The sequence below is a fragment of the Humulus lupulus genome, chromosome 3, assembly GCF_963169125.1.
Source record: "Humulus lupulus chromosome 3, drHumLupu1.1, whole genome shotgun sequence".
Taxonomy (NCBI): Eukaryota; Viridiplantae; Streptophyta; class Magnoliopsida; order Rosales; family Cannabaceae; genus Humulus; species Humulus lupulus.
Window position 1 is genome coordinate 90,812,251 of NC_084795.1, and position 26,307 is coordinate 90,838,557.

The 26,307-nt window shown below is 38.1% G+C and overlaps 1 long non-coding RNA gene across 2 annotated transcripts; it reads left to right on the forward strand.

The window, feature by feature from the left end:
* The first annotated feature begins 317 nt into the window (after nt 1-317).
* LOC133821250 (uncharacterized) lies at nt 318-2,964 on the forward strand. 2 transcript variants are annotated; one of them, XR_009887410.1, is made up of 3 exons: nt 318-615; nt 2,319-2,521; nt 2,633-2,964. It is a non-coding gene; the product is annotated as an uncharacterized LOC133821250 (long non-coding RNA). The 2 variants fall into 2 exon arrangements; XR_009887411.1 differs by lacking the exon at nt 318-615 and having other exon boundaries at nt 1,732-2,521.
* The last annotated feature ends 23,343 nt before the right edge of the window (nt 2,965-26,307 follow it).

Sequence of the window (26,307 nt, forward strand, 5' to 3'; positions counted from 1 at the left end):
AATACATAATGTTCTAAAAGAAAGTTTTGATTTGAGTTTTGTTTTATTATTTTTAGAAAAAAAAATTATTTGAGATTTTTAGAAAAACAAAATAGAAAAATTTAAATGTGAGGAGAGCATATTACAAAATTTGGTTTTTAAAAATTCAAAAATTAATATTATTAGATACGTTAAGGTAAAAGATAAATAAGCTAATTTAACATAATTATTTAGGGAATTTGCTATATATTCGGCTTTTTTATAAAAATAATTATATTTTTACGGTTTCTTTCCTTGCTTTTCATTTTTATATTTTGTTTCTTTTTATTTAAATGTTAAACTTATTATTTTTAGTTCACTTTTACGTTATCTTCTCCCCTTCTTCTCATTTCCACTGTACCAGACCCCTTTCCATTGTAACAGACCCTCTCCATTCTAGGCCCTCTTTTATATATGGTGACCACACCCATTCTCCATTCCTACTTCGAACCCCCACCCACCCTTTCCTAAACCCTCCCCTCTATCATACTCACACACTCAGTCGAATCACAAAAGCTAATTGTAGAGGCAGCCACTGAAGCTTGAAGCCACTGCCCTTTGTCTCCTACATAAGCTTATTGAAGCCTGAAATCATTGGTATTGAATTGGAGTCCTACTATCGTTTCTTCTATTTTCTGAGTTTCATTATTTCTATACTAGTTATAATTTTCCTATTTGTTGCCTTGTAGCAATCGAGTATCGTGTGTTATTTATACTTTATTTTTATATAATCAAGCTTAATTCTATAATGGCAAATAATCTGTTTATATGGTAAATCTCCATTTATTTTTAATTAACAAAACACCTATTATGTTTTGTTCTTCTATTTTGGAGGGTTGTAAAATCTCATGACAATTTGTGTTTCTAGTTTTAGAAGTGAAATATGGTCTATAAAGGGTCAATTAAACAAGACGCAAAAGTGAATTGTGAATCTACTTGCTTATCATACTAGCATTGTTTTAGACGAACTGTGTTATGAGTTGATTTTATTTGTGATTTGTGACAACCCATTTTTGAAGTCATTGCCTCTTTTGTGAAATCCGAGTAATCATATTATATAGAGAGAATTGCGGCAAAAATTCTTATGTAATCATGTTTATAGCACTTAAGTTCCTGAGTAATTTTTTTAGTGGCAAAAGTCCCTACTGATAGTGTTTTGGTGCACAATTAGTTTCTGGTCGTTAATTATTAACGGTGTCACGTGTCCATTTTAGATTGGATAAAAAAATAATACATAAAGACTAAAGTGCTACAAATATGATTACTTAATGATTATTGTCGCACATATTCATATTCATATTCATATTTCATATCATTATTTTTAATTACATTTGTGTTTTATAAATAATTTTACTAGTAATTACATAAATATTTTTTAATAATTTCTTTATTTTATTGAATATTTTAAATAAATTAATATTAATCAATAATACATGTACATTAATTTATAAAATAATAATGATATATTTTAATTAATTGATTATGTATATACATTTATGTATACTTTAAAATGGTAAAAAAAAATATACTATAAAATTAATTACGTATTTATACTTTTATGAAAGAAAATTATACTAGATATATTGAATATTTTAGATAACTTAATTAAAATATATTATTATAATAATATATTTTAATTAATTTATTTAAAACATTCAATTGATTTATAGAAATTATACTATAAAAGGATAAAAAAAATATTTTATATAATTAGAAGTAAAATTATTTATAAAACACAAATGTAGTTAAAAATAATAATATGGAATATGGATATGTGCGGTAAAAATCCTTAAGTAATCATATTTGTAGCACTTAAGTCCCTATGTAGTATTTCTTTTTATCCAATCCGGAATTGACATGTGGCACCGTTAATATAATTAACGGCCAGAGACCAATTGCATACCAAAATACTAACGGCGGGGACTTTTGCCACCAAAAAAATTACTTACGGACTTAAGTGCTACAACATGATTACATAGGGATTTTCGCTGCAATTCTCCCAATTATATATATACACACACTAGTTCCAATAATTATCTGACGGTGAATTGCATTGATTATTGAGTAATGAATGTTTCTTAAGGTTCCAAATGTTCTAACTGAGGTTGTAGCTCAATTTCTAAAGGTTGCAAAGATTGTTAATGAGGTTGCACCTCGGATCCCAAAGGTTATAGAATTAACAATAGTGGTTGCTCCTCATCTTCCAGAGGTTGTAGTTTTTGCAACAGATGTTGCAAATGTTCTCTTAGAGGTTGAACCTCATATTCTAACTGTTGAGCCTCATGTTTCAATGGTTGCAGATTTTGCATCAAAGGTTGTAAATATTTTTTAGAGGTTGCAGCTTAAGTTTAATATACTGCAGAGAATTCTAAAGAGGTTGCACATCAAATTACAAAAGTTGAAAATGTTGTAACAAAGGTTACATAAAATGCTAAAGAGGTTGCATAGATTGCATAAACTAGTTTCATGCTCTTCAATATAGTTGCAAAAATCTCTAAAATCAGTAAGTGTTAATGCTTATTGTTGTTACATTTGATTGATTTGGGTTGCATTTAACTAATTTAATTGATTATGGTTTTAAGGTTGCTTATGTCTTTTTATCCTAATATTTTAGGGTTGCATTTGGATGATGTGGGTTGCTTGAGATTGCATCTTGTTGCGTCTGGTTTTGTTCTTAAGGTTTACTTTTTTGTTCTAATTGTTGTAATATTGGTTTGTCTTAATTTGTTTATGCAACACGTTAATGTGTTTTTTTTTATTATTTGAGGAAGAATATGATAGTTGTACTATCAAGTTTATTACAACTTGTTCCAATTTTTAGACTAGAATCAGTTCTATTTATGAGACATATATAAATTAGAATTGTAATTTTTGGGCATTGAATTCCAATCAATATGTTGCAGAATTTACCATGGGTTATGCCTTGCCTTGCAACATTTCTTGGTCTATGATTGATCATGTCTTTTTTCCTATCTTGCTTATCAAGGAAAAGCATTGGCTCCTTGCTCGATTATCTTTTAAAGATAGGTCCATCTATGTGTATAATACATCAATGCGTGAATGTGATGGCAAGGATCACATTGCTTTAAAAGCAATAGAATCATTTCGTATTTTGCTTCGTTATTATTTGTATATTACTAGATTCTATGGCCGAACAAATATGGATTTCTCATCTGAGGCTTATTTGTTAGGATTAATACCCTAAAAACATTAAAGACATTTTATTGATTTAAATAAAAGTATAATTTTATTATATTTGAATGTTATAAATACTGTTTTAATTAATTATATAATAATATCAAGAAAATTTCTTATTCATTCATGAGCATATGATCTTGTATTGGTACAAGAGAATTAATATCATATATAATGAATAAAATAGTCAGTAATATATTAAAGTATGAAATATTTAATGAATGGTTACTAGTGCGGTTTACTAAGCATACGGAATGCAAGTGATCTAAACTCAGATTACTGATGTGGAAAGACATCTTAGTAAATGTGTTGAATATAATAGAGATTATATATGACATGACCGATGGGAATTAATTATCTTTATAAACTTGTTGTTTGACATAAAGATTTAATTCTTATGATAATAGATGATCATTTGTAGATCAATTTAAATCCTGAGTATTCACGAACTCGTGTTTGTGTTTATTGGATGTAACGTTCCAAATTTACTAATAACATTTAGTACCTTGATTAGTGTGTTAGGAGAGCATAAAGGTCATAGTAAGTGATACACATTTTTCTCTCTCCTTTTATTTCTCTTGGTTCTCCTTTGAAGAGAGTTTGGAGGGTGGAGACAATCAAGCTAAGCTAGGGATTTTTCGAAGAAATCTTGAGTAATTGGTGCTCTCTGCTAGGATTAGAAAGGGAAGCTAGGAATCCAAAATTGTGCAGCTGAGGTAAGGATTTGCTTAAGCTTTTGTGATGTTCTTGGTGTTCTTGAGTGGGGATGGGTTTTGAATTCTATTTTCGTTTTTAGTGATTTTGGTATTGCTTAGAGGTTGGTTTGAGTTTATGAATTGGATAATACACTGATTTGAAAGCTTGTGATGGTTTTAATTATGGTTTAAAGCATTTGATTTTCAAATTTGGGGAAAAGTTGAGTTCTTGGAACTCAAATGATGATTCTAGGTTTTGATGTGTTTTTGGGTAAAATTTTGGTGTTTATATGCTGCTTAAGATGTGTTATTTTGGTTTTGAGGCTTGGTTTTGGCCTTGGAACATGTTTGGGTTGAGTTTTAGCTGATTGAGCTCTGAGAAAAATGTAGAAAAAAAACCAATTTTTCTTGGTCCGCAAAGGAATGCCGCAGCACTGTTCTTCTGAGTCACGGCGCTGGGGTGGTTTAGGAATTTGGGAGAGTTCCTGGGCATCGCGGCTCCTGTTGGGCTGAGCCACATGCTAGGCTATTTTTAGGCCCAATTTTTTTGTATCTTTTTAGGGCTTGGCCCGGTGGCTCAGGGCACGGTTCCAACACCTCGTTTGGTAGAATTGGAGGTCCCGAGAGTGCGGGATTGGTCCCAGAATTCATTTTAGAATTGAATCATAACAAGGATATTATTTATGGTTGTGACTAGGATTACCACTAGGCTCAAGGAAAGATCGTGCTCGGGGTTATGTTTATTTGTCAATACAGGACCAAAGGTAAGAAAACTACACTTAGACTGTGGTTAGGGCTTGAGCCCCAGTTATCGAGCATGGCTATAATCATGTTTAAAGTATTTTACTAAAGTTGTTTGATTGCATTGTGCATATCTGTATTGAGGGAGGTATGCTCCCCTATTATATCTTATTAAAAAGCTCGGCTTATAAGTCGAGGGCACCAAATAACGTGCTGAACGCAGGTCGATGTGGCTAGGCAAACCTGGAAGCATGATATACGCTTGTACGTCCCCACGACCTCCTAAAATATAAAGCACGAGGTACACTTGGGTAGCTCTAAGGCTAGTTAAAAAGGGAATAGGGCAAAGGGGCCCCGATATGGCTCTATGGCCGCTTATTTAGATTGAAATTGGTATGTTTATTAGCCTTGAACTATCAATGAATATATGATATAACTAATATTTGACCAATGTGTTGAACGTGGGGTCGGACAGCCATTGCATTGAGCATGGGGCTGATCACCAAAGCGTGTGGAATGCAGGCCATGAATGCGAGTTTAGTTTGGAGGGTGCGGTCCCTACTTGCCCAGCAAGAATTGCGAGCTGAGTGCCTGAGTACGCATCTCACTCGGTTGGGCCACTCAGCAAGACTATTTCCTAGGCCGTGTAATTGAAGACAAGTACAATTAAGGGTTTTGTCCCCACTTGCTCGGCATGAACCACGAGCTAAATGCCTGTGTACGCATCTATCTCGGTTGGGTCGTTCAGCAAGACTGTTTTCCTAGGTCGTGTAATTGATTATATGATTAAAATGAATAGCTTTGTAAACTGTGGAACATGTTTACAAATTTATATGGTTGGGGTAAATGTATGGAATAATTGGGAAGCATGTGTTTATTGCTTTTGAATATTTGGATATTGTTATGCCTTGTGAGGTTTTCTTGCTGGGCCTCGGCTCATGGGTGCTCTATGGTGCAGGTAAGGGCAAAGAATAGCTAGACCAGCTCTGAGTTGGAGAGCTCCAAGAGCAGAGTGTACATATGCAGCCTGCTCGACTACCACGATCGAGATTACTTGTTGGAACTGGGGTTGAACCCTGAATTTTGTCACCTAGGCTGGCTTTTGTGTTTATGTTGTTTTTGTGTCAATTTATAAACTCTTTTGGGATCCTGTGTACGAACCTAAACCTTTTAATGAAATGGTTGTTGTTGACCAAAATTTTTAATACCTAATCTTTGGGTTAGTTTTAATTACACGATTTAAGTCCAAATTACTCGTTTAGCGAGTTAAGCACTATTTAAAATACACAATGTAAATGTCCTAGATTAGTAAGGCGTTATAACTTGGTATCAAAGCGATCTAGGTTTAAGGGTTCCTGAAAACTGGCTGGGCATGTACACTCGCCGCTAAAGATAAGCTCGACTTAGGGTTTGGTAATCATTTATGCAGTTGTGTGTTTAATTGCTTAATTGACATGTATATGCCTTATCTGCATGCTAGAATAGAGAGCATGATATATATATATATATTGTTAAGAGCAGGGCTTATAAATTGATGCATGAGTAGTATGCGCATGTATTCTAACATTATTGATATATGTGGATGATGTGTTGTTTGGTTTTTCTTGTGGGATGGCTTTTGGATATGATTATCATGCCTAATAGGTCAAGTCATTGACTGTAGACAAACTCAGAAGTTATGTAGCCAAGGCAGTCAGTGGGACCAGATGGCGTTTATATCGAGGTCGGAAATGATAATCAGGGCCAGAGCCCTCCGCCTGCCCCTTGGAATTGGTAGTAGGTGTTTGCAGATATGCAAGCAAGATTGCAGAGGCAAGAGGAAGAGATCAGGTGGTTGAGACAACAAGTTCTACCAGGGAATGTTGCTTTATTAGTATTGCTCGGAGTGACACCGATATTGGCTCAACCTAGGGTTGAGAAAAAATGGGAATTACTGTATGAGAGATTCCAGAAACATCACCCTCCAGCTTTTGAGGGAGGTCTAGATCCATTTAGGGATGAGCAGTGGATGGACATGATTAGCTTCATCCTCGATTATATAGGGGTGGTAGGCAATGATAGAGTGATATGTGCCACATATAAGTTACGGGACGATACCTAGACTTAGTGGGGAGTGGTATCCCAAACCTGAAATGTTGTTACGATGGGCTGGGAAGAATTCAGACAATTGTTCAATGAAAGATATTACAGCGACGTAGTTCGAACTGCGAAGACAAATGAGTTCATGAATCCGGTTCAAGGCAACATGACAATGACAGAATATGTTAATAAATGTGATGGGTTGGCCAAGTTCGATTTGATTTGGTGCTAATGGATGTGGCTCGGAAGGAGCGATTTATTTGAGGATTGAATTTTGGGATAGCTCAGGGCATCAGGATTGCTCAAGTGCATGAGCTCTCTACTTATGCTCAGGTGGTAGGGAGGGCCATTGCTGTTAAGGGCACATGAAATGAGGTATGGAGGGAGAGTGTCGTGAGGCGCGAGGCTCAGACAATGGTACCGCCGTCTACTAGGTTGGGCAGGGGCAGAGGCCCCAGAAATCATAAAAGAAAGGTTATAGACACATTTAGCTCCCTTGAACCAGAGGAGAGGCTCTAGGGTGCTCAGGGTAGCCGTTAGGACGGGGGCGAGAACTGGAAGATTTACCCAGAGTACGCTTGGTGTAGGAGGCGCCATCTGGGAGAATGTAGAGTGAGGGCATGCTTCTTATGTGGAGTGGTTGGGTACCACAGGATGAATTGCCCAAGACTAAGGAGGGAAGAACCAAAAAGGGTGGATAGCTTGATTCCAGCTCAAGTGTTCGCTTTGACCCAGTCAGAGGGTGAGGCTAGCCACTCAGTAGTGACAGGTCAACTTTCTAGTTCTGGTCCTTCTTGTACTATGCTGGTTGGTTTCGGTATAATGTATTTCCTTGTATCTGGTAAAGGCATAGATAACTTGTGCAAATTATGTGATTATCACGTTATGGGATTCGGACCCTATTTCCTATTGGGAATTTGTACTCTCCAGGAGATGGGTCAGATCATTACTAGTTGAGGGTTATCAGTAGATTTGATTGAGCTGGTTATAGAAGATCTTGATATGATACTGGGCATGGACTGGCCAGCAAAGTATGGGGAAACCATAGGCTGTAAGAAAATGTGGTGACTTTTGGGTTGAAAGAAAGGACCCATCTGCATTCACGTGATTCCTAGCTATTGTGGTGGATACCACCAAGGTTGTATCAGTGAGATTAGAGGGGACTAGATTGGCCAGCGAGGGTTCATATGGGTTTCTTAATGATTTGCTGGGATTGCTATCACGTCGGGAGATTGAGTCTACTACGGGACTAACACAAGGATAGAACTGGTATCCAAGACATCGCACATAATAGCTCTAGTAGAATGGTTCTTAAGAATTTCTACACGATTGACAGATTTGACACGCAAGAATTTGAAGTTTGTATGGCCAGACAGATATGAGAACAACTTCCAAGAGTTGAAGCAACGTTTGATTACTACTCCGGTGTTAAGTCCTCCATCAGATTAAGATTAGGTTGTGGTATATTGAGATGTATTGAGACAATGGTTAGGTTGTGTCCTTATGCAGGCTGGAGAGGTGACTGCCTATGCGTCACAATAGTTGAAAGAATAGGAATAGTTGTACCCCACATATGGCTTAGGACTAGCAGTAATGGCATTTATGTTGAAGGAGAAGTGAGAGCCTTACACTGGTCATTAGATTTTGAAATATATCCTTACTTAGAAGGATCTGAATATGAGAAAAATATTTTAGTTATAATTGTGAAGAATTATGACCATGAATTCCCTATCATCCGAAGAAATCCAATGTAGTGGCAGATGCTTTAAGCCGGAGAGGTCTGGGACAGTTATTCAATTCAAAACAGATATCCAGAGAATTAGTAGAGGATATGATTTTAGTGGGATTTGAGTTGGTGGCGGTCCAATTAGCAAACGTTATTTTGTAGCCTAATCGTTTGGAGGGAGTAAAGGAAGGTCAGCTGAATGATCCTCAGGTTATGAGGTACAGAGAGGACGTCCTAGCTAGAGTGGCTAAGGACTATACAATTTTAGAAATTAGTTTATTGAGATACTTGGAACGGATTTGTGTCCCAGAGGACTCTGCTATCAAACGAGATATTTTGGATGAATCTCATACCACAGTGTATTGGCTCCATCAAGGCACCACGAAGAAGTATCAGGATTTGAAATCGCTATATTGGTGTCCTGGGATGAAGAAATATGTAATTGAATATATGGCCAAGTGCATGACGTGTCGGCAGGTGAAAGTTGAGGACCAGAGACTAGCAGGGCTATTAGCCTTTGGGTATTCCTGAGCATAAATGGAAGGACATTATTATGGACTTCATAGTTGGTGTAACACCCTGGATAGCCAAGACCGTTACACTGTGTATTTTAAACAGTGCTAGACTCTCTAAACGAGTCATTTGGCCATAAACGTGTAACTAAACATGATTAACGGCTTAGGGTTAAAAAATTTGGATGAAAGGAATAGTCATTGCATTAAAACGTTAAGTTCGTACATGGGATCCCAAAAATAAACATTTAAAAAGGCTATTTACAACTCAAAAAGTTACAACAAGCCGACCTAAGTGGCAAAATAGTGTTTAACCCTAGTTCCTCTGAAAAACCCTAGCTGTGGTGGTCGAGCAGCCGCATATGTACACGTCACCACCGAAGCTCTCCAACTCATGGATGGTCCAGCTTCCCTTTCCCCTTACCTGCACTACATAGCACCCGTGAGCCAAGGCTCAACAATAAAACTCATACATGCTCATAAACAGTTAACAACATATTACAAAATCATAATTAGCATGCCTAGCAGTAATAACTCTACTCGTACATGAATTCTATTCAGATAAGTGACTATAAGGTCACACCAGGGGCCCTCTCCCCTAAATAAATGACCATAAAGTCATACCGGGGCCTGTTGCCCTAGGATAAGTGACTTTAAGTCACCCTGGGGCCCAATGCCCAATTCTCTATATAACTAGCCATAGGGCTAGCCAAGTGTACCTGACACTTTAATTTCCAAGAGACCATAGGGTCGGTTAAGTGTATACCACGCTCCAAATTAGGCCTAACCATATCGGTCTGCACTCAACGCGCTATTGCCACCTTTGACTTATAAGTCAATACTTTCGGCCAGCGCTCAGCATGCTATTGTCGTCCTTGACTTATAAGTCAAGTCTTTTCAATCAAATAAATAGATAAGCATACATTAAATATCACAAGTATGCATAGCCAATTAACATGTCTAATAAAATAGTCCAAGCATAGTCATAACCATGTTCAACAACCGAGCCAAGCCCTAATCACATATATCACGTATTGGGTGCAGTTTTCTTACCTCTGGTCCAAGCACTAGATAGATAAATATGACCCTCGAGCATGATCCTGCCCCGAGCCTTAGCGGTAACCTAGTCACAACCATAAATAATATCCTCATTATGATTTGATCCCGTAAACAAACTTCGAGATCAATCCCGTGCCTTCAGGGCCTCCACCTCCACCCAACGGGGTGGTGGAATCATCCCCTGAGCCCCTAAGTTCTTCCCAAGCTCTAAAAATTGGGGCTGCTGAAATTGGCATAGGGCAAGGGCGCCCAAACAAGTCAGAGGGCCCCCAGAAATTCCCTTGCATAGCACAGGGGCGCCCAGCCAAGGGCAGGGGCACCCAAGCCAAACAGAGAGCCCCTGAAGCCATCCCCTACATAGCGCAGGGGCGCCCAAACCCAGGGTAGGGGGGCTACTACGCGGACCCAGAAATTCTGGATTTCCTCCTATGTTTTCTCTGAGTTCAATCCATCAAAACTCATCCCAAATGCCAACCCCAACCAGAAATGAGTCCCAAAATCAGTATAATACAGCTTAAGCAATACAGCGACACCAAAATCTCACCCAAACTCTCACTAAAACTCAAAACCCAAATCTTGAGCTTCAAAGCTCAAGAACACAAGAACTCTACAGAAATCAAGGGAGAATTCTTACCCCAGCTATGTAATTCGACCCCTAAGCTACTCCTAACTCAATCCTCAGCTCCAAACTCCTTCAATTACCAAGCCAATCCCTCAAAATTCAACAACTCAAACAACCCAAGGGAGAGAAAGTGAGAAATGTGTGAGAGAGAAAGAGAGGTTGCTAAGTGTTTTCTATTTATCTCTTGGTTACTTCTGAGAGCTTCTAATAAGCTTAAGTCCTTCCTTAGCTTGGAAAAGAGCAAGCTGCCTTTTGGTCAAATCACTTACTCTCTAATGCCCCCAAGGGCAAAATCATCATTGCCCCTATTTCCCACTAATCCTCAAATATCACTCTAATTCCCCAATTAAATCCATTACACCCAAATACTCATCAAATAATTTCCCATTACTCGATAAATCCTAGTAATGTACTAAATTACCAAAATACCCCTAGGCTCACCCCGAGCCGGGTATTTTGCCCCATTGTGACTAAACCACTACTTTGCTCACTAGGATCGCCTCGTGTCGAATAACCCAAATATATCCACATAATAATGTGTTCTTAATCATAAAACATATATATTTACAAATATGTCCTCAAGATGTTAAAATTATGAAAATGCAATTCTAATAAGAAACATGTCTACATGCAAGCTTAATACACCCTAAACATGCAAATATAGTCATATCACAATATAACTCACATAATTCATATAATATTCAATTATTACTCTCTTGGCCCCCTAATCAAGGCACTAAGCCTTATTAGGGATGTTACAATAATCCCCTCCTTACAGGAATTTTGTCCTCGAAATTTTTTACCTAGACAGTTCGGGATACTGATCCCGTATATTGGACTCCAATTCCCAGGTCGCCTCCTCGACCTTGTTGTTCCTCCATAATACCTTAACCAAAGGTATGGTTTTATTCCTTGGGACCTTATCATTCCTGTCTAATATCTGGATTGGCTACTCCTCATAGGATAAATATGCTTGTAGCTCCAGATCTTCATAACTCAATCCATGAGTCTCATCCGACACATAATTCTGAAGCATCAAAATATGAAACACATTGTCCATTGCTGACAATGCTGGAGGTAAGACCAATCTATAGGCCACTTGACCAATCCTCTTTAGGATCTCAAAAGGTCCTACAAATCTAGGGCTCAACTTGCCATTCTTTCCAAATCTCTTCACCCATTTCAATGGTGAAACTCTAAGGAAGACATAGTCTCCCACTTGCAACTCCATGTCCCTGCACTTTAGATTTGAATAACTTTTCTGTCTACTCTGAGAAGCGAGCATCTGAGCTCTGATCTTTTTGATAGCCTCATTGGTCCTCTGACCTACTTTAGGACCCAAGTATTTCCTTTCACCTGCCTCATCCCAGTGAATGGGCGATGTACACTTCCTACCATACATCATCTCATAAGGAACCACTCCAATGGTTGATTAATAGTTGTTATTGTAGGAAAATTCTATTAAAGGCAAATACATACTCCAGGAACCTTCGAAGTCCAGCACACATGCTCGCAGCATGTCCTCTAATATTTGTATCGTCCTCTCAAATTATCCATCTGTCTGAGGATGATAAGTGGTACTAAACTTTATTTGTGTACCCATAGTTTTCTGCAAACTTCTCCAGAACTTTGAAGAAAATGTAGGGTTCCAATATGATACTAAGACTTCAGAGCCCCATGAAGACGCACTATCTCTCTCACATAGAGATATACATATTGTTAAACTGTATAAGTCGTCCTCACTAGTAAAAAGTGCATTGATTTGGTGTATTGATCTATGATAACCTACACCGAATCATGCTGACCCACTATCTTGGGCTACCAAACCACAAAAACCATTGTGATGTCCTCCCACTTCCACTTCAGGATATCCAAAGGCTATAATAGCCTTTCTGGTCTCTGATACTCAGTCTTGACTTGCTGACACGCCAGACACCTTGCCACATACTCGGTATAACGTCCCAAATTACCTAATAAGGCTTAGGGCCTTGATTAGGGGGCCATGATGGCAAATTATGGAAGTTATGTGATTTAATTATGAAATGTGTGTTTATTTGATATATATATGTGTATCATTATATGATTACGTGAGTTATATTATAATATGACTAGATATGCATGTTTAAGTGTATTAAATATGCATGTGGGCTCGTTTCTCATCAAAAGGGAAATTTTCGTAATTTGGCTCGTTACGAGTATATTTGGAGCATATGTGCATGTATGTGATATATGTGTGAGACCACATTATTATGTGGACATATTTCAGTTACTCGACACCAGGCGATCCTAGGGAGTAAGTTAGCGGGAAAGTCACAACGGGACCAATACTCGACTCGAGGTGAGTCAAGGGGTATTTTTGGTATTTAATACATTACCAGGATATTGGGTAATGGGAATAAATATTTGAGGATCTATTTGGAGTTAGCGAGATTAGGAAGGAATTTTGGGGATTTTGACCATTTTACCCTCAGGGACGTTTTTGGTACCCCGAGCCTTGGGATTTGCTTAAGGTTACTTGAGCTCTAACTAACCTCTCATAACTGAACAACACAGAAAACTCTCTTGTTATCTCTCTCCCATTCTCTCATTTCTGCTCGTTAGCATTTTCGAAGGAAACTCGAGTTTCAGAGCTCGAATTCAAGCGAGGTTAGAGTCATAATGATTCTAGGAAAGATTAGAAACTTGATAACCTGGGGATTTAGCTGGAAAATGAATTAATTAGAGGTAATTTAAGCTTTAAGTTTCATAGTTTTGTTTTTCTTGAGTTCTTAAGCTTTGATTGGATTTTATGGTTTTGGTGAGTTTTTAATCCATTTGAAAGTTGGGTATTGTTTCCTAGGATGTTCTGATAATGTCTTGGGATTGAATTATGGGTTTGGTACTGTTAGGAAAATATTGTTTTGCCTCAATGGAAATGATTATAATATTACAACTCTATGCAATAATATTACAAGTAAATATAGATTGATTAAATAAAGTTTTACAACTCTATAACTGAAAATACAAATAAGATTAGAGAATGAAGAAGAAGAGGATTGAAGTAGAAAATACAACTCTTGACAAAAGATACAAATAAACTTGAGGTAGTAAAAAGAAAGATGTAGATGAGATTACAACTCTTAAGCAAAGATACAAGTAAATATAATAAAATGATATGAAGAAAAACAATAGTTATTTCTGCTTCTCCCTGTATTCATGAGAGTCGCGACGCCCCAAGAACAGGGCCGAGGCTTGACATGAAAACCCAGGTTTTTCTCCGTTTTCCTCAAGCCAAATCCCTCCAAAAACCCATCCAAACAGTACCTGTTATATTATTTTATAATATAATGTAATATTATATTATTTTATAATATAATGTTTTAGATTAAATAAATGTGACATAGAGTGTCACACATTGTAACATATAATAGAGAGTTACATTATTTGGATATATGTGAAATATCCAAACATGTAACATATTTGGTGTTACAAATTCATCACAAATTTGTAACTCCTAAATATCACCCATTATTGTGTAGATTTGTTGTTACACAATATTGAGATGAATTTCTTAAAGCCATATGAGAAATGGCTGATAGAGATGTGATTTTAACTCCCATATTGTGTATGGAAGTTACAAAATCAAGTGGGAATAAATTGGAACGTTTTGGAAAAAACTTAAAAATTGGTTGCTGAAACTGACCAAGGGCCGCGACGCTTGAAACAAGCGCCGCGGCGCTAGTGGCTGACAGATTCATACTAATTCGGTTTTTATCCAATTTTGAACGTTTCCAACAGCCAAGTAACTCCCAAATCTCTATTTTAATTCCATAAAACACCCAATTAATCATTGGTAACAGCCACGGGGGTTGGTGGAATTTGAATTTAAGCCTCTAAATCATGAATTATAACTTACCTCTTCAGCTGAACTCCTTTTCTAAGCAGAATCCCAGCTAGTTCCAAAGCTTTCCAGCTCAAATTCCACCCTAAACATCAATGGTACAAACACCTCAATACCCAGCTGAACACTTAGAATTTTTAAACCAAAGAGAGAGAAATCCCTGCTTACCTTAGTGTTGATTCAATTCCTTGGATGAGTCTTGAACTAAGCCTCAAAATCCAGCAATTCCCAGCTCAAAAGTCTCAGAACTTCCCTGTTTTTCCCTTCCTTGAGCTTTCCTTGAGAGAGAGGAAAGAAGAGCTGAGAAGAGAGTCTAAGTCAGTTTATTTCTTCTGTCTACAACTTTCTATTTTTAGTAAGTTATCCTTATCACTTAGGTCAACCTAAGGCTCGGGGTGCCGGAAACATCCCCGAGGGCAAAACGGTAAAATCCCCCAATATTCCCGCTTAGACTTCCTAACCTCAAATATATCTCTATATATTTATTTTCATAACCCAATAGTCTAAATAGCTACCCGATACCTAAAATACCCTTGACTTACCCAAAGTCAACTGTTAAGCCCCGTTGTGACTTTTCCCCCGCTATCTAGCTCTAGGATCGCCTCGAGTCATGCTCTGCAGATTTACCTACATAATAATGTGGTTCTCACAAGTATAACATTTAATCACATTTATATTCATATAATCATACAAGCATGCTTATCATGTAATCATGCATTAAATCAATAAATTCACACATAAACCAATTATGCCCTCCCGGCACACTAATCAAGGCCCTTAAGCCATATTAGTGATTTTGGGTCGTTACATGTACACTCGCCACTAAAGACAAGCTTGACTCAGGGTTTGGTAACTATTTATGTGGTTTTGTGTTTAACTGCTTAAATAGGATATAAATGCCTTATCTGCCTACCTTATTAGGAAGAATGAGATATTCTGGTAGGGTCTGGCCCTTGACTATTGATATGATTATGTGCTTGCCTGCTCAGTTGATATATGAATTCTTTACCTGCATGCTAGAGTAGAGAGAATAATATTTATGTTGGTAAGAGCAAGGCTTATTGATTGATGCATGAATTTTATAGGCATGTATTTTAGTACTATGGTTGTATGTGAATGTGGTGTTGTTGGGTTTTCTCGTGGGAAGGCTCTGGATGTGATCATCATGCCTAATAAGTCAAGTCATTGACTGCAGATGAACTCGGAGGTTGTGTACCCCAAGGCAGTCAATGGGACCCGATCGAGTTTATGTTGAGGCCAGAAATTATAGCCAGAGCTAGAGCCCTCCACCTGCCCCTCAGAATCGGCAGCAAGTGTTTACAAACATGCAAGCAAGATTGCAGAGGCAAGAGGAAGAGATCAGGTGGTTCAAATAGTGGGTTCTATCAGAGAACACATCTTCCTCTGTTATGCCAGGAGTGGCACCAGTTTTGGCTCAACCTAGGGTTGAGAACAGGTGGGAATTTCTATATGAGAGATTTCAGAAATATTACCCTCTAGTTTTTTAGGGAGGCCTAGATCCATTCAGAGCTAAGCAATGGATGGGTATGGTTAGCTCCATCCTCGACTTTATGAGGGTGGTAGGTCACGATAGGGTGATTTGTGCTACATATGTGTTACGGGAGGTGTCCCGAACTTGGTGGGAAGTGGTATCCCAGACGTAAAATACAGCTCCGATGAACTGGGAGGAATTTAGGCAGTTTTTTAATGCGAGATATTATTATGACATAGTTAAGACTGCAAAGACAAATGAATTTCTGAACCTGGTTCAGGGAAACACGACAATAATAGAGCATGTTAACAAATTCAATGGGTTGGTCAAGTTTGCTTTTGATATTGTTATGTCCCAAAATCCCTATTGTGGTTTAATGGTTGGATTAGGAGGCCAGGATGGCCATAATTGATTTATAATTCCATTATGTGATTATATGATGATAATTGAATGCATGTGGGTTCACTTGTCATTAGAAGGGCATTTTCGTAATTTGGCCTATTGAGGGCATATATATGTATATTTTTATGCATGTTGGTGATTTATGGATAAGACCACATTATAACGTGGATTTTTTTGAGCTATTCGGCATGAGACGTTCTTAAAATGTAAATTAGCGGTTTGGTCATAACGGGATTAATTTCCGAGCTCGGGGTGAACCTAGTGGTAATTTGATGCTTAGTACATTACCGGAAATGAACGGGTAATGGGATATGATTTAATTATTATTTGAGAATATTGGGAATAACGAGAATTGGAGGACGTTAATTATAATTAGCATGATAAGCGGGAAATTACTGTTTTGCCCTTGGTGGCTTAAAAAGGGATTAAATGGACAGAGGGGCATTTTGGTCTTTTGACCAAGGGTTATATTTAAACTAGGTGGCTGGTTGTAGAAGCTTTAGACAGCCAAAAATAGAGTTCTTTTCCTTCTCCCTCCCGATCATTTCTTCCTCTCTTTTCCTTTGAATTTTTTATGCAAGATTGAGGTTTCAAGCTAGGAGATCAAAGCTTGAGGGTTTAGGGTTGTGATCAGTAGCTGAAGGGGATTCAAACCTGCGATTTAGGTAAGGTTTCAGCCATGTTTTTTCTGGTTTTCCTCTATTTTTAAGTTAGTTCTTGAGCTTGAGTTTTGATTTTAGAAGTGGTTTTTTGGTGTGGTTTTAAATGCTTCAAAGCTTGGGTTTTGTGGCTAAACTAGTGGATATGCTGTGTTGATGATTGGTTTTGATTTTGGGATGATTTGGTGAAGGTTTGATTGTGGTTTGAATTGAGAAAATGGGAGCTGGGATCGTTGGGTCAAGTCGCGACTTGGTTCATGCAAGTTGCAACTTGGACCCAAGTCAGACCCTCCCCTGGGCTCTGTGAAGCAGGCGCATCGTGACTTGCTAGGCCAAGTCGCGACCCACCCCTGGTACCCCAAATAGATTGCTCTCTGTCTTGGGGGCACGCCACGACTCACTAGGCCAAGTCACGACCCGCCCCTTCCTTTTGTGCTAGGGAGGAGTTTTCAAGGGTTTAGGCTCGGGGTTTCTTTTCCTAAGGCTCGGGACCGAATCTACTAACTATTTTAGTATGATTCGAGGCCCCAAGATCGAGGTTTTAGATTATGAGCCTTTTATTATTTATTTTATTAATGGAATTCCATATTGGTTATGACTAGGTGACCGCTAAGGAACTTAAGAACTGATCGTTCTCAAAGGTCGTTCTTTTATTATTTCTCGCTCGAACCAGAGGTAAGAAAACGACACCCAGTATGTGACATGCATGATTATTGATGAAGCATGATGACTGCTCTATATATTGACATTGATTGCATAGTAAATACATAGCAACTTTGCTTATTTGTGTATGGAAATGACTTATTAGTTAGAGAATGACAATGGTGTTTAGTATTGATCCTGAAGTTATGACTTATTAGTCAAGTTCAGCGATGATATGAGCACTGGTCGTATGGTATTGGCTTAAGAGTCAAGAACGACATTAATGTGTTTAAAACAGGCCGAAATGATTAGATTTAATCACCATGAGCATAAAATTCTTGACCGACCCTAAGTTCGATGAAAACTAAAAGTGCTTGTCTAGTCTAAAGACTAGTTACATAGAGCTAGAGCCCAAATGCTCAGGTGACTGAATGTCACATGGCTTAGGGTGCAAGGCCCTAGAGATAGACTTATTAGTTATCTATTCAGAGTATGACTTAATAGTCACTTATCTTATTAGGGTGCGGAGCCCAAAGTGTGACTCACTATCTGATTAGCGCTGCAAGCCCCAGAATGATTACCATAATCATTTATTGATATTACATACATGCAGTAATAGGTTTTCTTGCTGAGCCTTGGTTCACGAGTGCTATGTGGTGCAGGTAAAGGGAAAGAAAGGCTCACCCAGCCTTGAGTGGAGAGCTTAGGTGGCGATGTGTACATATGCGGCCGCTTGACCACCACGACCAAGGTGTTTCTCAGAGGAACTAGGGGTTAACCCTATTTTTGCCGCTTAGGTTGGCAGGTTGTAATTTTTACACTGTAATGACCATTTTGGATTGTAAATAACTTTGTAAACACTTTTATGGGCCCATGTACAATTTTATGTTTTAAATAAAATATATTCATTCCTTTTGATCAAGATTTTTCACCTTAGCCTATTAATAACACCTAGATGCACGTTTATAACCAAATGACTCATTTAGCGAGTTAAGCATTGTTTAAAGTCCACAGTAACGGTCTTGGAGTAACCAAGGCGTTACAGATATGGTACCCACGGACGTGGCTTAGAAGGAGCAATTTATCCATGGATTGAATTTTGAGATGGCTCAGGGAGTTAGAATCGCCCTAGTACATGTGATCTCTACATATGCTCAGGTGGTAGGGAATGATCTTGTTGTTGAGGGCACAGGAAATGAGATATGGAGGGAGAGCGCGAAGCTCAGGCAGTGATACCTTCGTTTATTGGATTAAGCAGGAGCGGAGGCCCCAGTGATCAGAAAAGAAAAGTTATCAACATATTATGTATCATGGGAATTGAAAAGGGGTTCTGAAATGCTTAGATAGGCCATCTGGGCGAGGACGAGGATTGGAAACTGTTACACCCAGATTTCGAGCCTTGAGAATTGTGATCTCGAAAGCTGGATTCGTCAGGTGTGAGCTCGCAATGTCTAGAATACGTGTCTGCAACCTAGGCACCGAATCTACAAAGCAGGTGGCAACCTCAAAGATGGTAGCCTCGAAGTCCTCACAAGCTCGAAAGACAGACATCGGAGTACGTCTATTCTCGGGTGGCCTCGGATCAGGGGTTCCGAGCCTGACATAAGTATGAGCTCGAAACCACATGATCTCGGGGAAAATATTACAACTCGAAAGTCACTAAGAGACCTGGGTTGGCACAGCACTAACGATGTAGATTGCTAACTTCGAACATCTTAATAAGTCACTTGGAGAGACGCAGTCTACATTTATTGTTGTAACTTCCCTATAATAAAGGGATATTTATTATTCAGTTATATGCCCTCTGGTCTTCAGGGGATGTTTCCTTGTATATAGGAGTTACAGGCTTTTAAAGCCATTAAATTTATTGACATAAAGAATAACTTCCCAGAGACGTGTGGGATAGTATTCTGAGACTTCCTCTATAAATAGAGAAGTCCTGCACCTTTGTAAAGGACCAAAATTTGGTGATCATGAGAGAAACTCTGGAGAATTCATTCCTGAAGAATTTCCAAAAATCATCTTAAGTTCTAATAACAAAGACTCGTGGACTAGGCAGAGTTAACTGCTGAACCACGTAAAAAATCCTACTTGTTTTATTGTATTTTTTCTGGCCATAACTATTTATTGTTTACGTGCTCTATATTCACTGTTGACGAAAAATGGCGTCAACAATTTGGTGCTTTCATTGAGAGCCTTAAGCATTCAGTCCCTAAACAAGTTATGGCCGCAAACGATCAAAACATTCCTGAAGAAAACTATCTGAGATGCCCTAGGAAGCAGCCAATGGTAAACCCGGATAATGAAGAGAGAAGTGAGTCCTCCGATTCTCGGGGACCACCAGCACCTCCAAGGGATGAGGATATGTACTACAACCCTGAGCGGTACGTTCCCATTGTGGAACTTGAAAACGGCAGCTGAAGCAGCAATTGACCGAAGCCAACAAGCGGAATGAGGAGTTGGCTAGGATAGCCGCAGAGGCTGAGGCGGCTCAGCCCTCGCCTCCGCATGAAAACCAAGCCCCTCCTTCGAGGGACGTGCATGTTCCTCCTCGCAGACCTCGTGGGCGTCCACGAAAAAATGCTGCCACGAGAAGGCCAGAGCAACCTCCGGCACCAGCAGAGCCATCTGCTCCCTCGAGACCCCAGAGAAGCACCCGAGCTAGGGCTCCGGTTAATTCAACTGCGGAAGTACCAACGGGAACTGGGAATAACCGAACCCCTGCAGAGGCTCGGACTCAAATCCCTGGTAACACACAGAATGCAACTAACCCATCTCGGGCAAACTCCGGGCCATCTAGGCCTCGAAATGGGTGGCAACCACCTTCACCCATACGCTTCCCGCCATCACCTATAAGATATCCTTCACCACCTCGCAAGAATGCTCAACCAGATCGAGATGACGAGGAAAGACGTGCGGGAAGAAGGCAGGGGAACAGAGAAGCCTTCAGAGAGCGAAGAGGCGCTCAGTCTACGAGAAGTCAAATGTCTCGGTCTCGCACTGCAGAAACGAGGCAGTATGAAAGAGACCCCCCTCGAAATAATCACGCGACGAGTCTTACTAGTGACGACTCGGGAGATTCTAGATCGATCAGTATGTATGATCGAGGTCAAAAGAATACTGGGAGCCGCAGGAATCGCTCCGACCTGCGAGAACACTTGAATCAGAATCGGGATAATGTAAACCCGACAAACCCGGACCTGAGGGATCGCCTAAATGGGCGAAAAGATCCCCTGCGGAGGCGCGAGCCTGGAATTGTGATCAATGACAGTCAATTTCAGGCAAGACCCCTCGCGGACCCGGTCCAGGAAAGAATTGATCAGTTGGAGAAGGCCTTCAGACTTTTGCAAAATGAGCAAGGCCAAGGTCGGCATGAAGACTCTGATGAGGAGCTCGAACCATTCGCTCCCCATATTTCCAATACTCCATTTCCTCAAGGATTTCAGATCCCTCACGTTCCAACGTTTGAGGGAAAGTCCGACCCGTATAGCCATCTAAGTACATTCAATACCATAATGAGAGCCAGTAACGTGGGTTACGAGCTCAGATGTATGTTATTTCCGGCATCGCTAACGGGACCAGCCAAGAGCTAGTTCGAAAAATATAGAAGACACTCAATCACTTCTTGGGATCAGCTGTCTAAGGACTTCAAGAAGCAGTTCAGAGCCATGATGGGGGTCAGACCCGAGGCATCAACTCTGACTAATGTCCGACAGCAACCAGGTGAGACATTAAAAAGTTACCTTATGAGGTTTAACTTAGAAGTTGCCCGGGCCTGAAATGTGGATGACAGCGGTCATCTAATGGTTGTCCAAGCTGGAGTAATGCCAGGAAGCGCTCTCTGGGATGACATGCAGAGAAAACCGGTGAGGTCCCTAACCGAGTTTAACAAACGAGCGCAGAGGTTTGTTAATGTAGAGAAAGCGAGGTCGACACTTAATGTGACCTCCCAGCCCGTAACTACAACGATAAACGTAAACTCTGCCTCAACTTCGGCAGACCCACCAACCTCAAAGCCTGCTGCGGAAAACCCTTCCAAGAGAAAGAAGAACGAAGGGAGTAATCCCGAGGCCGAGGGAGGAAAGAAAAAGAAGGGGAAAGATATTTCTCCGTGTACAGAGTGTACACCGAGCTCAACGAGTCTCGGGAGAACATATACCTGGCTAATGAAAATCAGATCCCCTTTAGACGTCCAGACCCAATGAGAAATCAGAAGTCCAAGAGGGACTCCAACAAATATTGTCGATTTCACAGAGACACCGAGCATACTACTGATGAGTACCGACAGTTGAAGGACGAGATCGAAGGTTTGATCTCGAGGGGCTACTTTAGGCAATATGTTAAAAACCAGAACACTAATCAGGCGCCTATAAGCCAAAGGGCAGCTGCGCCACAACCTGCACAAAACAACAATTCCTGAGCCAGGGAAGAAGATAGGCCCCCGCCGATCGATGGAGAAGACGTGATAACCATCTGAGGAGGGCCTCATCTCGCGGGAGTGGGCAGAAATGCCCAAAAGAGATATGTGAACGAGCTAAAAATTAGGGACGGGTCTCCTTATGAACCCGAACCTAGAGCTCCTAAAAATCAAAAGATAGAGTCTCAGCCAATAACCTTTACTGAGGACGATGGGTCCCATGTTCAATTTCCTCACCATGATCCACTGGTCATCACTCTCCAGCTGACAAATAAGAGAGTTCACCGGGTTCTCATAGACAATGGGAGCTCAGTTAACATTCTCTATAAGGCAACCCTAGAGAAAATGGGACTCACTCTTCGCGACCTGAAAGCATGTGCGACAACACTGTACGGCTTTTCAGGAGAAGGGACCGCTTGCATGGGATCCATCGAACTCCCCATAACCTTGGGAGACTACCTAGTCTCAGCAACCAAGATGATGGAGTTCGTGGTAGTAGAGCTGCCTTCGGCCTACAATGTGTTGCTCGGAAGACCCGCCCTAGTAGGGCTGGGGGCAGTCTCGTATGTGAGGCATCTGGCCATTAAGTTCCCTACTCCTAGTGGCATCGGGACGTTGAGGGGAGACCAGTTGGCTGGAAGGGAATGCATCTCCCTTAGAGGAAAGAAACAAACGAGTGCACAGGCACTCGTAATCATTCAAAACAAAGATGGGACGATCTTGGAGATAGATGAGGAGATCTACCCACACTACAAGAAAAAACAGTATTTATAACACTTAAAAACTGTTAACCGGGACTATTGATAGCACTTCTGAAAATGCTAACATAGCCCATGTTATTAAAAGTCCAGTCTTTTCTATAACAGTTTTTGAATGTTATGTTCGGTGTTATCTTAAACTATTCAATAACACATTTTTAGGTGCTATAATATTCAAATAATAACATTTAGATAGAGATTTTGGTTATAAATTTGAAGTTTAATCTTGTACTTTTTTCATAACACTTTTCAACTGTTACATTTGATTGTTTTGATAACATTTTTAGTTTGTTATATTATATAAACCATAACGATTTTTTACACTTATAATATGTTTTTAAATCATAACATATAGTAATAAAATTTTAAATTTTATTTTGATAAGTATACTTATATGGTTTTTTTTTTTTAATGAAAAGATTTTCATTATTGTATTTTGATAAAAAAAAATTCAAAATTAATCATAAAATGTAATTCTCAATAGATTGATAAACCATAAGTATTACATTAAACAATAACTAATTCAAACCATGAATGTGTCTACTTCATGAGATCTTAGTTCTAACTTAAGTTTGAAAGCATAACATAATAAAGTTTTATAATCTTGAACAATTTTTACTTCAGAAATGAAAAATAGAAACATTACAAGATACACAAAAGTAAACCATGCGTGAAACTTGCTCCATTCTTCAATTCATCATCCTTTGTGCACTTGTATTTGTTGCGAGTCCATTTGTTTAGCTACAACAAAATTTAAATAAGTAATGCTTCAACTTAAAGTTATAGTAAACTAAAAGAGTACATAAAAAAAGTTAATTACCTAATTATAACTTTATCAGCTGGCCATGCAATTATACTACCTACAACATCTTCTATAGTAGACATAATTGTTGAAGGCCTCCACAGAAATGCATCATTCTTTCTCACAAGATCTATCCCCACTTTCATAGCACTAGGCCCAAGAGGAACATGGTGAACCTCATCCTTTGGGTCACTTGAGATAAAATAACCTTTTGCAATAATTTCTCCAGATCCAATCCAATCTAATATTTTGCATTTTGAGCCAAATGTGTGGTTCTTGACACTCTAACAATATATCAATATAACAAATTCAGCAGCAGTAAATGATTTTATATTGAATATTTTATGTTTTAGATTTTATCATTTTCATATAATTAGTATCATAATTACCTGAGTGGAATGAACATGAGAATTTGATTGAACATTGACATTTGATTGCTCCTCACTCTGAGTAGATGTATTCTATTTACAAGTAAGATAGAAAGACATGAATTCAACATCAAAATTAAAAAAAATACAAAAGTAAAGACTAATCAAAAAATTAAACATGAATCTTAGTTATTATTGCAATTCAGCCACATGAAAATATAGTTTCAGCATCAAAATACTTACTTGATTTTTCATTAAAGAAACAATAAGTTGCTCCATGTGTTGCATTTTGTCTTTCAAATATAGTACCATAAGTGGGCCAGTAAACAATTAAAAATGATAAATAGTGTTACAACATATATCACTTTTTGAATTACATGATTTTTTTTTCTAACAAGTACTAATACGTATACAATAGTACAATAACACCTACTTTGTTACTCTGTATTTAACCTTTAAAACAACTTTTTTTTTTGTCAACCAATAAATCGTTAAACAAATTTAGAACGAGTAGAATTTGCCTATTTTGATGCTAATTATTACGAGTCAAATTACACTTATTACTCTTTAGAAATATTTTGTTAAGAAAAGTATTTTATGTGTTTTATGATCAACTATTAAAGCAAATGTGGCAATATAAATAGTGTTGAAAAAAATATAAAAAATAGTGAGAAAAAAAATAATGAAATCTTCAGGTTTTCTCCAAACTCATTTATTTAGTCATTAAAAATTGGGAGGAAAATTAAAAAAAGAAAAACTGACAAAGAAAAGTCAAGAAACACTCTGTTTTCCTCTTCTCTTTTCTTCTCTTCTACATCAAAGAGAAGACAAAATTCAGTTTTCACTAGGCCGAGGGATTCATTCGATAGTTGAGGTTGTTTGTAATATTTTTTTGTTTGTTTGTTATGATGCTTTTAACATATTTTTCATCAACTACTGAACTATTTTGTTCCTTCACTCATTAAGTTGATCCTCTAATCTTTTATAGGTGTATACAAAAGGGATACTACTGTTTACAGAGGTTTCAAACTCATTAAAGGAAGTTAAATCCCAATTTGAAGGCCTAACTAAAGGGTTCAAATTTATTGAGATGATTTAATACTTGACAAAATATGTGCTCTAACTAATTATATACATGTGTCTTAATATAATTAATTAAAAGTAAATTTAAATTATTTAAAATAAAAAAAAACTAAAATTAAACCATAACAATTGCAATAAATTGAAACTGTGTGATGGTTAGTTATAGATATATAGTTAGTGTTGACATGAACTGTGAATATACATTTGTTTTGGATGGATCCACTAGATATTTTGAATCAAATTTTGAGGTTCAAATGCTGTATATTTATTTATTTTTGATTTTGTAGTAATCATAATTTGTAGGTACGTATGAATAGCATTCAATCATTGAGAAAGAAGAATCAAAGGGTCAAAAATGAAAAATGATCCAACCAAAATGATTGAAGCTAGACTGTTATCTTATGTTCTTCTGGACCACTTGAAAACATATTATCAAACGAATAGGGTCTTTTCTTTTTTTTACCTATTAAAATTCATTACTTATTGCTCAAATGGTTTTGATTGTTCTAGTGCTGAGATTTTTAATTGTATGTTATAGCAGTTACTTGATTTTCTAGTACCATGATTCTTAGTCCCACTAAAGATTTCTTGGTCTAAATCTATTACTAATTTCTAGTACTTTAGTTTCATTAAGCTTTCAAGAGATTCTAGTGTTGTTTTTAATTTAAAAATCAGATTCTAAAATGGTAGCCACTAACTAATTGGGTTTGGATCAAAGACAAGATTTTAGCTTGGGTTGTGGCAATTAAATCTAATCTATACATATGGAAATAATGAAAACAATATGACTAAATGAAAATTTTAATCTATACATATAATGAAAAATCTAATCTTTACATATAAAAGCTTACCTAACCATCTATCAATACCAAGTCAAAAAATTCAAACAACACACAATAAGTTTTCTTCCTTATATCACCGCAGCACACAAACAAATTTTCCAGAACCTACTTCTCTAATACACACAAGTTTTCAACATTCCGTTATCACCGCAGCACACAATTTTAATCTCAGAACCTACTTCTCTATGGATGAATATTTAAGATATTCAAACTCCTCTAACATTTTAAAGATATTAATAATAAGAGTTAAAAGAACAAATTCCGTACCTCTTGCAAATTACCTTTGCAATGCTCCTTGCCAATTCGATCCCCAAC